Raw genomic sequence first — 5482 nt, forward strand, 5'->3', positions numbered from 1 at the left:
CTTGCTGGCAATTTATTATTATTGAAGATTTCCTATTGTGAAAGTAGAGACTAGAAGAGTTCCAAAGCAACAGTGTTGCAAGGAAAAATCTATATAGTGTAAAGTCTTGTATTTTTACAATGTTTTTATTATTGCAAAAATTGCAAAATGGGATAGGTTTCCTAAAAATGAAAACTCCCAATGTTTGTGTTTAGGTTTGTTTAAAGGGAACGAATTATAATAAGTCAATGGTATTTGGTATGCAGTTGTATTAGCATTGGCACATCTCATTCAATGGAGATTGTTTAGCCATGTACCTTCAGTCATGGTTCATCAACTTTGAATATTTGCATAACTTACATGTTAAAATATTGCTATTTTAATTTCAACATTTGCATTATCAAAATTACAAAAAGGCAAGACATATCTCTGTGATAACAGTTTATTTAGTTCCTTCATGGATATACTATCAATTTATAACAGTCTTTTAAAAAGCTTGTTATTTTGAAACAGAGTAGCGAACATCCTTAAGCAACAACTACTGCTCTCTAAGTCAGTTATATGTTAAAGTTTACATGATCAGTGCACATGCAATTACGATGTCACAGTAATATCATTAATGATAGGATGTCTTAAAACTTTTTTGATTTTGTATTTATCACACACTTTATGAAGTTTTTTTATCCAATCGTTAGGTGCACTAAACCAACAACTAAAGGATAATGTTTGATAAGGCCCCAATATGGCTGCCTTTTCAAGCCTAATTTTCAAATTAGGATTTTATGGCCGCATTTTCCAGTTTTATTTTCAAATTAGGATTTAATGGCCATTATCACAATGTAGCTTTCAAAATTACTATATCTGGGATAGGTATTTTTGTTTTAAAATTTACATATCAGCATTATTTTTATGAAGGGACAATAATTATAAATAAGAGGATTTGGTATGAGTGCCAATGAGACAACTCTCCATCCAAGTCACAATGTATAAAAAGTTAACAATTATTGGTCAAAGTACGGTGTTCAACACGGAGCCTTGGCTCACACTGAACAGCAAGCTATATAGGGCCCCAAAATGTCTAGTGTAAAACAATTCAAACAGGAAAACCAACGGTCTAGTCTATATAAAAAACGAGAAACGAGAAACACTTATGAAGGACACCAACAAACGACAACCACTGAACAACAGGCTCCTGACTTAGGACAGGTGTATAAAAATGCAGTGGAGTAAAACGTTTTAACAGGCGCCAACCTTCACCTAACTCTTAATTTTCCATCCAATTCAATGAAAACATGCAAATTTCAATAGCTTTTTTAGACCAGAAAGTTAATTGGTCTCTGAAGTAAAATGGGACCAAAATCCCAGACTATATCGTGGGTCTCATTGGGATCTAAGCGTGACGCGGGATTGGCCGATTTTTGTAAGCGTGACACGTGAAAGTCATATAATTGTCCGTAGAAAAGGGGAATTAAGTCGGGCGGGACACGTGAAATTACCAGATAATGAGCCGGGAATCCGGGAAAATCATCATTTTATTAAGCATGAATCAAAATTTGTTGTCAAAAAATGAAAAAAAGGATGTGGATTGGCTGCCAATGAGATAGACGTCCACCAAAGTTCAAATGAAGCGGATGTAAAGCCCCATCACACTAGACCAAGACCATGAATAAGGAGTTGACCTCATACTTGAGTGATTTACTAACTAAAATAGATAAGATTGCAGCGAGATCGTGGAATGGTTGTCTTGAATATTCATTAGTTTATTTCATAGTTTTCACGTTGATACTGCGATCTTGCTATATCCTGATAAGATCCTGCTACGATTTCGCTATGACAGTAACACGTTCTATAGTTACTATCTTGTCACACTCTTGCTGCGTTTAATAAGACCTGACCACGGCTAACACGATCTCTGAACGCTTCTTCCAAAACCTTCCCGATCGCATTACGATTTCAATACGTGTCTACTACGATCGAAAAACGACTCCACATCGTTGTCACTACGCTCTTCGTCCCTATAAATATCTTGACTTTCCCATTGTACACATCAGTTTCCTGGAGATAACTTTCCACTAAAGGTATTAAAAACACTTAGAGATCGGGGTGCTAAATAAAAAGCAGAGGTCTCAAAAAGGTATGCAATTTTGAAATTTCCAATTTGCAAATTAGGAAATATAACACAATTCTCGTGGCTAGGACGTAGTAGAATCGTAGTGATGTGGACGAGGACGACAAGGGCAAAGTAGCAGCGCATTATTGTCTTCCTCATCGTAGAATTATCGAATCAATATTGTAGAAGCGTAATTAAGACGTATAGTGAAATCTTATAGGCCTACCTAAGTTTGCAGCGAAATATTTTCCATTGGCTACCCCGATTGCACCACGTTTCCAATACGATGCTTCTACGCCCATCCCGATCTAACTACGTCCTTACTATACGACTGAGTTCATACTGTTCTACTTAACACGTTTTGGCCATGACTACACTACGAACGAATGTTTTGAGTATATTCAAAGCTCCACGATCATGTAGACTTGGCATGTCCTTATTACGACCTTACCACGATCTTACTATGACTTTCAAAATTTTATAATTTCTGAGATCGTAGTGGGATCGTGGTCCTAGCTATAGTGTGATGGGAATATAAGTAATTTTTGTTTGTTTATAATATCAAATGTATTCCGTTTTTTCTCAATATAATCTTATGACGGTCATGGGCGTAGTTGCCGTTAGGCACTTTAGGCACTTTAGGCACGTACACATATTGTTTTCACAAATATTTTTTTTATATACAAAAAATAAAAGCAACGTTATCTGTAGATACATGTGAACTCGGTAAAACTCTTTAATTATCAAATGTCATTTGTACACTAGTCTATCATCCTTAGTGAATTGAGTATTGGTTAGAATGTCAATATATTCCACCTTATATAAACTAAAAACTAGATCTTTGGTTTAGATCATTTCATTTCTATCAACAAATACTTGAATTAGCCTCATCATTCTCAAAACTCTCAGCCTGCCTTTTTTTGTATACATGATTTATTTTCTATTAATTGTTGTTGACTTTCAACTACCCATGCAGGCTTTCCACTTTAAAATTGGTCCTTATCCGACCTACAATAAAATCCTTGCCCAAGTTAGGCGTTCGTTTGGTTGTGCGTAATTGTATAATTACGCAGTCATGTCTGGTCAGAATGGGGACGTTAAAAATCCGATGCCGCTAGTGTATAGAGAATTCCACGCTCTCTACACGTTAAGCAACTTGCAACAACTCTTTGAGGGGTTCGTAGGTGGTCTACTGAAAGGCAAAATCTATGTTCCTATCCAAGAAAACCACATTTTCTATGCATTGCATTTCTAAAATTCCAGACCTTCATCCTCGACAATCAGGACCTAGCTACCTGTTATATTTATTGTAAATTTGTTTTTGTCCTGAACAATCATGAACTATTTGCCATTTTTAGCAATTAATCAATCAATCAATCAATCAATCAATTAACTAGCTTTCAGCAACTTCGAGTACTCTCAAATCTACCCTAGACCTGCTGGGTGCATTCAGCGGCCCCAGATCCCACGCCGCAATTTTTACCCACAGTTTATTGGACATGTAGTTACGCTTCTCAGTCTTGGCGCCCAGAGTACTACCCACCTTTGGCGAGTCACTGACAAACTTTTTGTATCATTCCTAAATTTGTGACACCAGTAAGCCCTTTATAGGTTCCCTGATATCTTGCCAATGGTAATACAAGTGTGATATACCGATAGGAGGGCTCTTGCAAGGCGACTTCTTATAGAAAAAAAAATTATAAGCGGAAAACGGGAAACTTAAAAAATGATAAGCGGGATACGGGAATCTGACAAAACAGTAAGCGGGATCCGGGATTAGACCCCTTCAATGAGACCCCCTATATCGATTTTATTAATTTGTATTACAAGTGGGGACACGGATCAGTGTGGATTGTATATGTTTGGATGTTTTGACAGTGTTTTCTGATAAAAAGAGTTCTCTGTTTTTTCCAAAGGTTTTATGTTAAACTGTGTTAAACTGTGTTGCACACCTGAGACTACTATAACACGGTAGTCTCAGTGCACACTGACAGCCAACTTGTACCAAACACTAAAAATTAGCAGTGTCGTTTATTTAATATTTATATCATCAGCTTAGTAATCAGTGTTTAATCAATTGGATTTGTTTATTACTTTTAGATCCTTTGGTCCTATAGCTTTTCATTTTTATACACCCGTTTACTGGACGTATTATGATATACCGTTGTCCGTCTGTCCTCAACATGTCGAACATTAACTCAAAAACGCTTTAAATAATATGCATGAAACTTGGGTGAATTGTTTATATCTATTGACGTGAGCTCCCTTTCGTTTTTTATAAATTTCAGATTTACCGTTTCTGAGTTTTGGGGTTTATTCATTTAAAAATGGGGGATTTTCCAGTTTTCCTACAATAACTCAAAGAATGATTTCACCAACTTGCAAGAAATTTATGTGAATTGTTTATATCTATTAACACGAGCTCCCTTTCGATTTTTATAAATTTTAGATTTTACGTTTATGAGTTACAGGGTTTTATTCATAATAGAAAAGGGGATTTTCCAGTTTTCGGACAATAACTAAAAAATGCTTTCAGCAGTTCTCATGAAAATTGGTGAATTGTGTATATCTGTTGATGTAAGCACCCTTTAGAATTTTATAAATTTTACATTTTACATTTCTGAGTTATGGGGTTTTATTCATTAAAAAAGGGGGGATTTTCTAGTTTTTGGACAATAACTCAAAAATGCTTTAAGCAGTTCGCATGAAACTTAGCTATTGATGTAATCTCCCTATTGATTTTCATAAATTTCAAATATGACATTGAGAAGAAATTGAACTTTATTTGTTTATAGTCTGACATCAGATTTACTAAGTATTGCGCAACATCACAGTGTATTGCACAACAGCAAAAAATCTTTAATTGAATATGATTTAATTCATATAACCAATTTCAAGTTCTATGACTACATTTATTCAGAAACCTATAATATGTCAAATATTTAATTACAATCCAAATTCAGACCTGTATCAAGCTTGAATATTGGGTCCATTTTTGCCCCAACTGTTCAGGGTTGGACCTCTGCAAGCGTATCCAGCTGAGCTCAGCGAAGCAGTTTATTATTTTTTTTTTTGGCGTTGAGCGTTCCTGATAAAGGTATATCCAGAATAGCGCTTCGGACGCATAAAATTGATAGTCTTATTTTCATCTATACTATTCCCAGAGTGACCAGAGATATCATGATAACACATAATAGGAAATATGTTCATATTGTTCGAAGGACATTAATACTGAGTATGAACAAAGCACAGAATACTGTACAAAATGAGAAGTGGTATGATTGGCAATCGGAGATAATAATCCGCCAGAATCCAAATGAAATAGATCTAAGCAGCTATGTGTAACCGTATGGCCTTCAACAACAAGCAAAACTGATATCATATATATTTGTA

The sequence above is a fragment of the Mytilus californianus genome, unplaced genomic scaffold, assembly GCF_021869535.1.
Source record: "Mytilus californianus isolate M0D057914Y unplaced genomic scaffold, xbMytCali1.0.p SCAF_3, whole genome shotgun sequence".
Taxonomy (NCBI): domain Eukaryota; kingdom Metazoa; phylum Mollusca; class Bivalvia; order Mytilida; family Mytilidae; genus Mytilus; species Mytilus californianus.